The sequence below is a fragment of the Carettochelys insculpta genome, chromosome 15 (assembly GCF_033958435.1).
Source record: "Carettochelys insculpta isolate YL-2023 chromosome 15, ASM3395843v1, whole genome shotgun sequence".
Lineage (NCBI taxonomy): Eukaryota > Metazoa > Chordata > Testudines > Carettochelyidae > Carettochelys > Carettochelys insculpta.
In genome coordinates, this window is record NC_134151.1 from 32020946 (window position 1) to 32031711 (window position 10766).

Here is a 10766-nt window from a genome sequence, read left to right on the forward strand (position 1 = left end):
CCTTTTGACTGGAGAACGTCTACTCCTGTGCTGCTGGCCCCCCAAATGGCTGACGTGTTCCTGGTGAATCCCCTCGCTTCTGCTCGCACCCAGAATGAACTCAGGGAGAGACTCTTCAATACCCTGCCCTGTGCTGGGCAGTGAAGGCTGGCTCCCAGCCCCCATGCCACTCTATGAGAGCAGCAGCCCGCACGGCCTACCTGGGGGAGAGAGATCAAACTGGGCTCAGGGCCATTGGCCTCAGGCCACAGAGGATCCCAGGCATGCCAGGAGCTTTGTTATGAGAACAGGGCCTTGTTGATGCGTCCAAATGTGTGCCGAAGGTTGCTTTGTTCAGATGCAAAAATTGTTTGGTCTGAAGAGGCTCCTGGGACAGGCTTGTTCTTTGGAAGGCTGAAAGCCAGAGGAACCCGAGTGTGGGGGAAAGTCAGCTCGTCTTGGCTCTTGATTGGGTTGGTTTTGCTCACTCTTTTTCCAGCCCTTTCTCATTGCCTGCCTGTGTTTTCCACTCCAGTCTGGCTTAGCAACTGTTCCTTAGGCTTGGCTTGCCTGCTGTGTGCCAGGCACTGGTGCTGTTGTAGGGAGCTCAGGCAGAGCTGTGAGCACCTGCCATTTGCAGCTGGGTGGCTTAATGCTGCTTGAAACCTAAGCCAGTTGCACCAAGCTTTGCCTGTCTACACTAGGGATTTGCACTAGCACCAGGGCTGAAATCAGAGTAGTGGCAAGGAGGCCAAAGACCCTTCTCGACTGGTGTTCCCCAGTTCCTGCCACCAGGAGAGAACAGTCCGACAGGGACCGCCACTTCCAGTCCCGCCTATGGGCAGGGATCCTGTCCCTCAGTGAAGGACCCACAAATTGGGCCTAACCCTGACAGCCCCTTTGCCTCCCTGGGAGGAGCAGCTCACTCTTGACTTCCCTCCTTCCTCCAGCCTTGGGTTTGTTGTGTGACTGGGGGGCTATGAGGACACAAGGTTGCTGGAATAGTAGGCAACAGAGGCCAGAAGTGAATTTAGATTGCTCCGTTAATGAGCCCAACATTTAAGCAAGCAAAGCCAGACCTGGGACTTGTCTGTTTCCCTGCTGATTTAAGTGAAGAAAAGGTGGGAATTTACACCTCAGACCAGCGAAATAAGCTGTAAAGTTGTGTCATTGGCCATGAAAGACACAGAATAACATCTGGTCAGCCCACAAACAGCACCCTGCTGGGTTCCGGGACCCAGCACCTGGGAGCTGGGTTGAAAAATAAACTCAACCAAGATTGTCCCTGGTCTTCTCAAGGACAATTGACAGCATTTGCTCATGAGTGGTGCTCCTTCTAAGTTGTGGACTTGTGCAGCTGCTCAGGAGAGATTCCAGTGTCACCCAGCTGATTAACAGAGTGACCCCAGCTGGGATTGTCTTTCTCCTGGTGGTGTACATTTACACATGCCTCGGTGCATGCAACCATATTTATTCCACACATGGGTGGAAAAATCTGCACATCGATAGAAGAAATTAGAGACAATATTGCTCACCAGTGCTTCTAGGGGCACTGATGCCAGGGTAGATGGGGCAGATTCCCAGGCTGTTTTGGCTGGGTGGAAATGGGTGCAATACAGTGCCCGGGTGAAAGAGTAAATGTCTTATTTTCTCTGCAGTGGTAGCAAGGAGTTTTGAAAGGCAGTCCAGGCAGGCAGGAAGCTCTGGACAGCTGTTGGGAGCAATGGCTCACATGGCCAACCACTAAAATTCCCTAAAACCCGTTTTGTATCCGTTGCTGTCTTGGGGCACAGTGAGGGTTCTGAGGATTCGCAGACTCATGTACAGGTTGAACCTCTCTAGCCCAGCATACTCAGGATCTGACCAATACTGGACGAGAAAATTTGCCAGACCAAGAGAGGTCAATATTGTCTAGCAGCACTATCAACACTTCCACTGCTTACTGAGCTCTTAGAAGACATCTAGGGGTAGATTACGGCTAAATAACAGCACAGAACACTGAGAGCCAGGCCTCGTGGCTGGAAACAAACTTTATGGAACTGTGGAGAACTTGGCCACACGCCTGGTAAATTGTCATCTGGCTCACTAAAATCATGCTGCATTACGCATGTTGCTGGATGAGAGTGTTCTGGATTAGAGAGGTTCAACATGTAGTAATTGAGAGCTGAATGCCAGTGACCCTGTGGGAGCTTCTCATTCTTATTTATGCCTTTGTGGGTCTGCGTATTGTCAGCTACTCAGTAAAAGTTAGGCTGCTCCTAAGTCACTGGCCCATCCTGCGGGTCTTTGGCCCAATAAGCAGGGCTGTTGGAGAGCTTTGGAATGCAGCATCACCACTCTGGGACATGGCCTTGACCTCCCCTAGTGGGGATGCAGTGGCAAGTCACAAAGACGCTAACACTAGGGTGCAGCATCACATTAGTCTGATGGGCTGTGCATCCCCATGGCCCCAGTGGGCCTCCCTATGTTCTACCCACCGTCAGGAACCTCCTGTTCATTTTGCCCCTGGATGGTCAGAGAGAAGCAGCCCTAGTGGGCAGCAGGGGGATCATTCTGGGCAAACTCATCCCAGCTTCTCTGCCGGGGAGAACTCTCAGCCCCAGCCCTTGCTGCTCCCTGAGCCCTCCTCACTCGGGAGATCTGGCTTGTACCGCAGTGGGCTCAGCCACGTTCTCAGAGGCAGCAGCAGCAGCAAACTCCAGTGGTGAATAATAATAGCAGCGCCTTCCGGTCACCCCAGACATTCCAACACATCTGGAGTCACTTACGTTCCGGAATATTTAACCCCTTGCTAGCTCAGCCACTGCAGTGCTGCCCGGCAAGCCAGAGGGGAGTAAAATCCAGGGCAGACACAGAGCCCTCTGCTCCCAGCCATTCCCATTCTGTGGGGCTGCGCCCCACACTGTTTCCTTCAGCCCCAGCCTCCCCAGTGTCTCCTCTTCACTGGCTCCAGGTCTCTGTTTTTGCAGAGGTCCTCCCTTCTTGCCTGTAGCCGGGCTTTAAAGGAGCCTTGCTTCCCTGGGCCTCTGCCTGCACCCCAATAATGGGGGCTGAAGAGCAATGCAGGTTCTGCCTCATGCCTGTGTAACCATCCCCAGGCAGACATGAACCAGGACCCCTGGAACTTAGGGCAGGAGCCTCTAGGATTTGAGCTAACAGCCAGCTGAGTGCAGTGAAGGCTACAGTAGAGACTCATTCTGTCTCTCTGTAAGTGGTGTCAGTGCCACTGCATGGGACAGTGACTCACACCCCTAGCTGTGCACTTCCAGATGCTCTTGATACTAAAGGGGACGGTCGGGACCCCTTGGCCTTCCTCCAGTCACATCCTCCCTTGGGAGACTTCTAGCAAAGGTGGCCTCTTCTCCCTGACCCTGAGTGAGCTCCATCGCTGAGCCTGCTGGGAGAGCCACAGAGCAGGGCCCAGACAGAGTCTGGCCAGTTCAACCCAGGTGTCCCTGCAGCTTTCCCTTGGCAGAGCAAAGAGCCAGGTGTCGGACAACCTGGAGAGAAAGGACAAAGAGCCACTGTTTGGTGCAGAGCTTTGTTCCCTGGTCCTTGACACAAAGCAGATCTAGGTACTGTCCAGCGTTCCCTGTAAGCTGAGCGCTTGGGTGGCTGCCCAGGAGAGATGCAGGTGCTGTCCAGATGATTAGCAGAGCACTCACAGCTGGCAGCCTGTGTCTCATGGTGGTGCACATCCACACATGCTTCAGTGCACATAACAAAATTTGTTCTGCACAGTGATGGGGAAAAATTACAGGGCACATTGGTCCTGTGTTCACTTTAGCTTTGTGCTCCTTGTTCTCCAGTGTTAGTGGCCAAGGTTCACCTCTGCCCTGCCCATCACAGCAGGGTCATTGTACAAAACAGTGATCAGTAGAGAAGGAGGGTTAAAGAGGGTTCATTTCCTAGCACATCCACATGGTCCCACCCAGTCTATTCCTTCCAGGACTCTGGAGCTGCTCTAAAGGGCTGGCTGGTCAGTATGAAATGAGCCCGGGTATGACATCAGTGGCTGGGCCTCAGCCCAGTGCCTGTGAAACATGTGTTTACATGACAAAAACTACAGCCACAGTAGGTATGTGCAGCGGGATCACAGACACTCCCCACCCTTGCTAACCGAGGGGGAGCGGGCAACCCACCTCATACCAGTCAGGGGGAAGAGACACTCCACAACCCTGCTAACCCAGCGAGAATAGGTACCCAGCCCCCATGCCAGCCAGGGGAAGAGACACCCCACACCCCTGCTAACCCAGCAAGAATGGGTACCCAGCCCCCATGCCAGCCAGGGAGAACAGACAACTCACACCTCTGCTAACCCAGCGGGAACAGGTACCCTGCTCCCATGCTAACCCAGTGAGCTGGCAGTTCTTTACACTCAGAGCCTTCATTGGTACAAACCAAAATCAACTGCAGAGGTAGATCCAAGGGCCCAGAGGCTCTTCCCTGCAGCCCTTGGGAACAGAACACTACTGCCATTTCTCTTCACCCACCTGTGAACCCCAGAATGTATGTCCAGGTGTTCACCACCCCTCTGCATGTCATTGTATCTTCCACCCCAACTGCCACCTCTGGTTCCATCCCTGTTGGCTGGGTCCCCTTCCTCTTTCTGACCAGAAGGTACGGTTTCCGTTCCTTCCTGGTGCTCACCTTGCCCCTTGTCGAATCTTACACGAGGGCGTTGGCAGGATCTCCAGCTGTGATGACAGCCCTGGAAGCAGTGGAGAAGGGCCTGGGGGCAGAAAAAGCCCCATCCTGGGGGAGAAGGAAGAGAAGGAACCCAACTTTCAGAAAGGAATCTCATGACTTTTAAGACAGTCTCCCAAATTCTGATGCCTGAGTCATGCTTGTGCAGCCTTGGGGAGATGGGTGCACTCTCAGCAGTCCCAGCAGATCCCTGGGGCATGTGACACTGAAACCTGCGTGGCCTGGTTGGGACCCCAGGAGGGCATCGGATATAGCGGTGTCAGGGATCAAAGAAGCAGCAGAATCCATCAAGGCAGGAGAGGGCCCTTAGAGGTTATGTGGCCGGAACCAGAAGGGGATGCTCTGCATGTCAGACAAGGAGAGGGAGGGGGCTGATCAGCCAAGCCAAGGGGGGGGATCCCCTTTAGTTTTTAGCAGGGTGGGGGACATACTTGTTTCCCACTCCCTGTTTCCCTAGTCCCTGTTTATTAACGGTCCCAGCGCTGCTCCCACATCCTCCCAGCATCTCTCCTTTCTCCTCCACTCCAGAAAGCTTGTGAGGGCTTGTGAGGGCATAAGAAAGCAGACCCCTCCCCCTTCAGGCAGCTGAGCCCATTGAAAGCAAAGACACGTGCGTGCCACGCTCTGCCCTCCTCTCCATCCCCATCCCTGGCAGGAAGGGCCTGAGCCATATGCCTCAGGAATGAGAACAATGTGCACCAAATGCTTGGCTGCAAGCGAGAGCGGGGGCTGGCTCAGAGGTCCTCCGTGTAGTAGGGACTCCGCGTTCTCATGCAGATGCTGGAATGTGTGCACCTTGGGCTGTGAGATTTCCTGCAGACTCTCCACAGCCTGGGGCTGGTAGGGAACTTTCCCCATGCCACAGGGGGAGCTGCTCTTAAGACACATACAGCTGCGGGGGGAGCTGATTACAGCCCCCAAACCACCAGTCTTTCTTTCTGTCTTGGGGAAGCTCCAGTGGTGGGTGAGTCTAGCCAGGCAGACTTATCATCCTTTAGGAGTTGCTCACAGGAATGGGGCAGTGAACCTGGTGGCCGCACTCCAGCCTGGGCAGTTAGATTCCCCCGCTGCGGTTCACATCGGCGTGCTAGTCTGTCTTCACTTCCAGCCTGGCCCTGTTGTGGAGTCTTCCGAGAGGCTGTTTATGGTGGTGCTCATTTTCCAGCTGGGCAAAATCATTCCTCTGCCTGCACAGGTGCCTGTGTCCCCCCAGAGATCACTGATGGTGGGTTTCTCGAGACCTGCTGCATTGTATCCTCTGCGGCAGGGTCAGCGAGAGGCTGTCTGGCGACGGGGCCAGCAGAGTGCCCATGCCAAGGAACTAAGGGCCCCGTGCGAGCAGCGTCCTTGGTTCTGTTCTGCTGCTGTCTGGTTCGGTACCAAGCTGCCAAGCCCTTTCCCAGCTGCCTACATTCTGGTGACCACACAGAGCAGCTCTGTCTTGTGCTGGTTTGGCTGAGTTACAACAAGCAACGTCCTTCCCTGATAGGAGTGTGTGGTGTTGGCCTTGAACCCCATCTTCCTGTCCATGGTCTTCCTCCTGATAGGAGATACTGCTTGGGAGCACAGGGAGTGGAAGGTGGTATCCCACTGGGAAAGCCTTGGCACCTCTTCCCCTGCTGCTAGCCCAGGCTCCATGTTTGGTCCTGAAGTCAGGCTGGGAATCTTGCAAGAACAGGCCTCCTGCTGAACCTGTTGGGAGCTCCCAGGTCCAGCTTGTTTCCAGCAGAGCTCAGAGCTCACCCGGCACCCATCAGACTGGACAATTTGGAAACTTGGCTCAAAATTTAGTACAGGTTGAACCTGTCTAATCCAGCCTCCTTGGGACCTGAACGGTGCTGGATGAGAGAATTTGCCAGACTGGGGGAGGGCAATATCATCTAGTAGCATCACTAACACTTCCACGGCTTACTGGGCTATTAGAAGACATTTAGGGTAAATTACAGCTAAATAACAGCGCAGAACACTGAGGGCCAGGACTGGTGGCTGGAAAAAAAACTTTATGGGACTGCAGGAAACTTGGTCACACCCATGATAAGTGGCTGTCCAGAGAACTAAAATCATGCTGGACCAAAGGATGTCACCGGACCAGAGGGTTCCAGATTTAGAGAGGTTCAATCTGTACCTGAAATAGTCCCAAGACCACTCTCTTGCTGAGCCACAGGGTCTCCACATCTGGTCCCAGCAGGCAGGGAGGGCAGGAAAGCGAGAACAATAACGCACTGCAGTGGTGAAGTGGAACAGCTCCGAGCCCAGAGGCAGGCCTGACTCAGATCACATTCACAGTCAGTTCTGGAGTCAATTCTTTTCTCTGGCTGGATTCGCACAGCAATTATCCCCCAGGGAGCCAAAGCTTCATGGCTTATCCCAAAGGCCCTGGGCTGTGACATACACCTCCAGGCTCTGGAACTAGGAGGTGGGGACTTTTTGTTTGCAGCTCAGCCAGGTCAGCGGTGCCCATCTAATGCTGGCTTATGGGGCTGCATTCAGCTCTTCGGGGCGGGCGACTGCATCCCTAAAAATACGATCAACTGGTATTTTTCTGACCAGCTCAGTCCAGAATGGGTCCTGATGCTCAAAGCTCCTGCCTGAGGGCTGTGTGGTGTGTGTACTGTAGCTACATTACTGTGACTGTTTTCCTTGTCCCATCCCCTTTACACCACCGGCTGGCAGCAGCTGCTACATTGCGTTCCATTTCAGAAGCAACCTGTAGTTCAGGACTCACACACTGTGCTGCATCAGAGAGACTTTATTTATGTTCTTTCTTTGGGCTGCTGGCTCTGAGTGCCCATTGTCTCCTGAAATGTAGTGTGAGGGTAGGAGATAAAACAGGAAAAGCACAGTGAAGGGGGGACAGAGTTGTGGCAGGGCTCTGAGTTGGTAAGCCAGCCATGGGACGATGAACGTGGGCATTGCTTGGTAGATGTGGCACCTACCTGGCATTTTTAAACACTGATGCAAGGGAACTATGAGTAAAATCTAAGACAAGTCAGTGAAGGACCTGTGCCATGACAGCATGGACTTGTGCCCGCTACAGAGAAAGGGTGCATCAACTTTTAAATACACACACTGTAATGCTCTGTACAGAGACATAGCCATGTTAGTCAATTGTAATGCTCTGTGTGTGCATGCAAAGCTGCCCTCTGCTGGCTGCAGTCAGAAAATCAGTGATGTGTCCTAGGCCCTATACATCCATCTGTTGATAGAGAAGATTCAGAGTTCAACAGCTGGGGCTCTGAGTTCCCTACCAGCTGCCACCGTGACGTTCTGGAAGTGGTATAGTGCAATTCTGACGTCCTCATGGAGTTGTTATGATATTTAACCCTTCGCCGTCCCCCATCAGTCTGCCACGTGCTTTTCCTCTCCCATCGGCGCTGACTCCTGTGAAGTTTTGGGGGTTGGTCTCAGCCACGCCTCACTTCTAATAGCATGCGACCCGTACTCGTGTGTCACAATCCAGCCCCAGAGGAGGCTTTGCTACCTTTTTTCTGCCCTGGTTTCCTGGTTTGTTGGCACCAAGACTCTGGCTCCACAAGGTGGTGCCACGAGATCACAGATCAAGCCAAGTAAAACCCAGCCCAGGCCCTGGGTGTAGGACCTGTGCTTGCTGTGGAATCCTCACTGGCATTGAATTTGCTTGGCCTCCCTCCGCCCCGGGAATAGCGTTGTGTCTGCTGTCCGACTGACCAAGCATGAGTTTGGAGCACAGGCAGAGCTGGAGGAATGGCGCCTGCCAAACCTTGGGGTCATCCAACAATCACAGCTTCTGTTCTAGTCCCTGAAATGAATCTTCCCTCCCTGTTCATTCCTTGGTCTGTACACTCCTGGCTGTCCCCCTCCTGCTCTTCACTGTCGCATCTGGTTTGCTCTTGCCTCATATCCCGCTGGGACCCTGCCTCAGTCCACCCCCATTGGGCCCTGACAGACTAGGGAGAAGTCTACACAGCCAAGTTATCTCAAAATAACAGCAGTTATTTCGAAATAACTTGGGCAGCATCTAAGTGACGCACAGGCTATTTCAAAATAGATGAGAAACAGTGGGTGCGTTATTTCGATTTCGGTAAACCTCATTCCCTGAGGAATAAGGTCTATTTTGGAATGGGCCATACTGGGCTTCAATGGGACGACTTGGAAATAGCGCTACGGAACCAAACAACAGGCCATTCTGGGCATCCCAGGGCCAAACCTGTCTCTCCCGGGAATCCCGGCAGTTCAAATTGGAGGCGATTTGCTGTAAAGCAGGACCCTGCCCGTGGCTGGAGAAGGGAGCAGGGAGAGAGCAGGAATTTACAGTCCCCGCCACCCCCGGGCACACTCACATTTACCATACCTCTGAGCAGCTGGGCTCACCCTTGGCTCCTCTTCAGCAGCCCCTGGAGGAGCGGAGGGCCCCAAGCCCCCCCAGCCCCACAGGGATGGGCTAGTGGTAACCAGAGAAGAACCCCCCCGAGGCAGTGGAAAGTCACCCATTCCCCTCCCATTGCTGCACCACCAAACAAAAGGGGGGCAGGTCTTAGACAGTGGTCACCAGTCGGTAGACTGGGATCTACTGGGAAATCCGGGAGACTCTGACAGGTGATCCCAGCTGGTCTGGCCAGGAGGCTATCAAGGGCTGGCATTTCCATTGTCCCTCCCACTGCTGCCGAGCTGCTCCTGCCCTCTGCCTTGGAGCAGCCTCCCACGCCCTACCCCAGAGCCTCCTGCTGGCTATGCAGGTGGAGAAGGCAGAAGAGGGGGGCACTGATGTCACGGTGTCCCCCTCCACCTGGGCCTGGGAGAAGGGGGGAAGGAGGTGGGGCAAGGGTATTTAGGTGTGAGGTAGATCCTGGGTTGCACTGAAATTCCAAAAATGGTCTTGTGCTTAAATAGGCGGGAGACCACCGGCCTCAGACGTCCCCTGTCCAACAGGCACACATCCCTGCTGGTTTGAAGCCTGCATAAATGTGCAAGGAGCGGGCAGCTCCTGGAGGCTGGCTGTGAGCGCTGAAGCAGGCTCCCTGCACGGCTACCTCCGCACTCTGTCCCTCTGGTCTGTAGTTTGTTGGTGTTTTGGCCTGTCAGACCCTGGAAAGGAGCTGCTGTTGCACGGGGAATCTGCTCCCACTCATGCCGCACCAAGACTGAGTCTGGGATTGGGGTTCTTTGTGCAGCTCACCTGCTGGATCCCACCAGAGCCAGGCGTGGGCAGAGCCGGGGGGTGCTATGCGGAGTGATCTCAAGCTGTGAGTGAGGTGCCCAGAGGCCAGGGCAGTGGGCATCATTGCAGTAGTTATGCTCTACCTGCAGCATGTCAGCCCGCTGGCTGTTCTGGGGTTATGTCCATGGCGAGAGAGGAAGCCAAGCTAGGCCAGTGGGATCTGGCTGTACCTGGGGCCAGGGAGATGCAGGGGGAAGGTTATGGTTGGGTCCCGTTCAGTTTTGGCCTCAGGATTCTAGCTTGGAGCTTTCTATCCTAAGCGCCAGAGCACCAGGCCAGCTCCACCCTCTAGGCACTGCTGCCCTGACACAAAGGAGAGCAGAGCTGGCTTATCCAGCTGGCGAGGGATGTCCTTGGCCTAGGAAAACCCCCAGGCAAGGTAAAGCAGGTGTGGCTGCCTTTGGAAGCCCTAATTGCCAGCGAGTTGAGAAGTCCAGAGTCTGTGCTAAGCTGTGCCAGACACTGCTTCCCACAGGATGGGGTGATGGGGGCAGAAAGGGCCCCTCCCAGACTAACACACCCTCTAAGTTGTCAGCACTCACATCAAAGCTGCTTCTCTCCCTCCCCTCCCCACCCCGGGAGCTGCTGCTGTGCGGACCAGTGGGAGAAGGGCTTCCTGGGGGCTGGGTGACCGTTACTCACCTCCTTCTCCCCCAAGCGCAGACTGCGCCCCAGGCCTCTCTCAGCCCCACACCGGGCCTGCTGCTTGTCATGAATGGGCTTTTCCAAACACAACCCTGCCTGGCAATAAAATGGAAGGAAAAGAGACATTATCACCCCAGTTTTATGGCACCATTGTCTTGGCACCATTGTCTTCTTCCATGTTTCTCCCTGCCCCCCACTCCCCCAAAGGGAACTCCCAGCAGAGGAACTCACAGGGAGG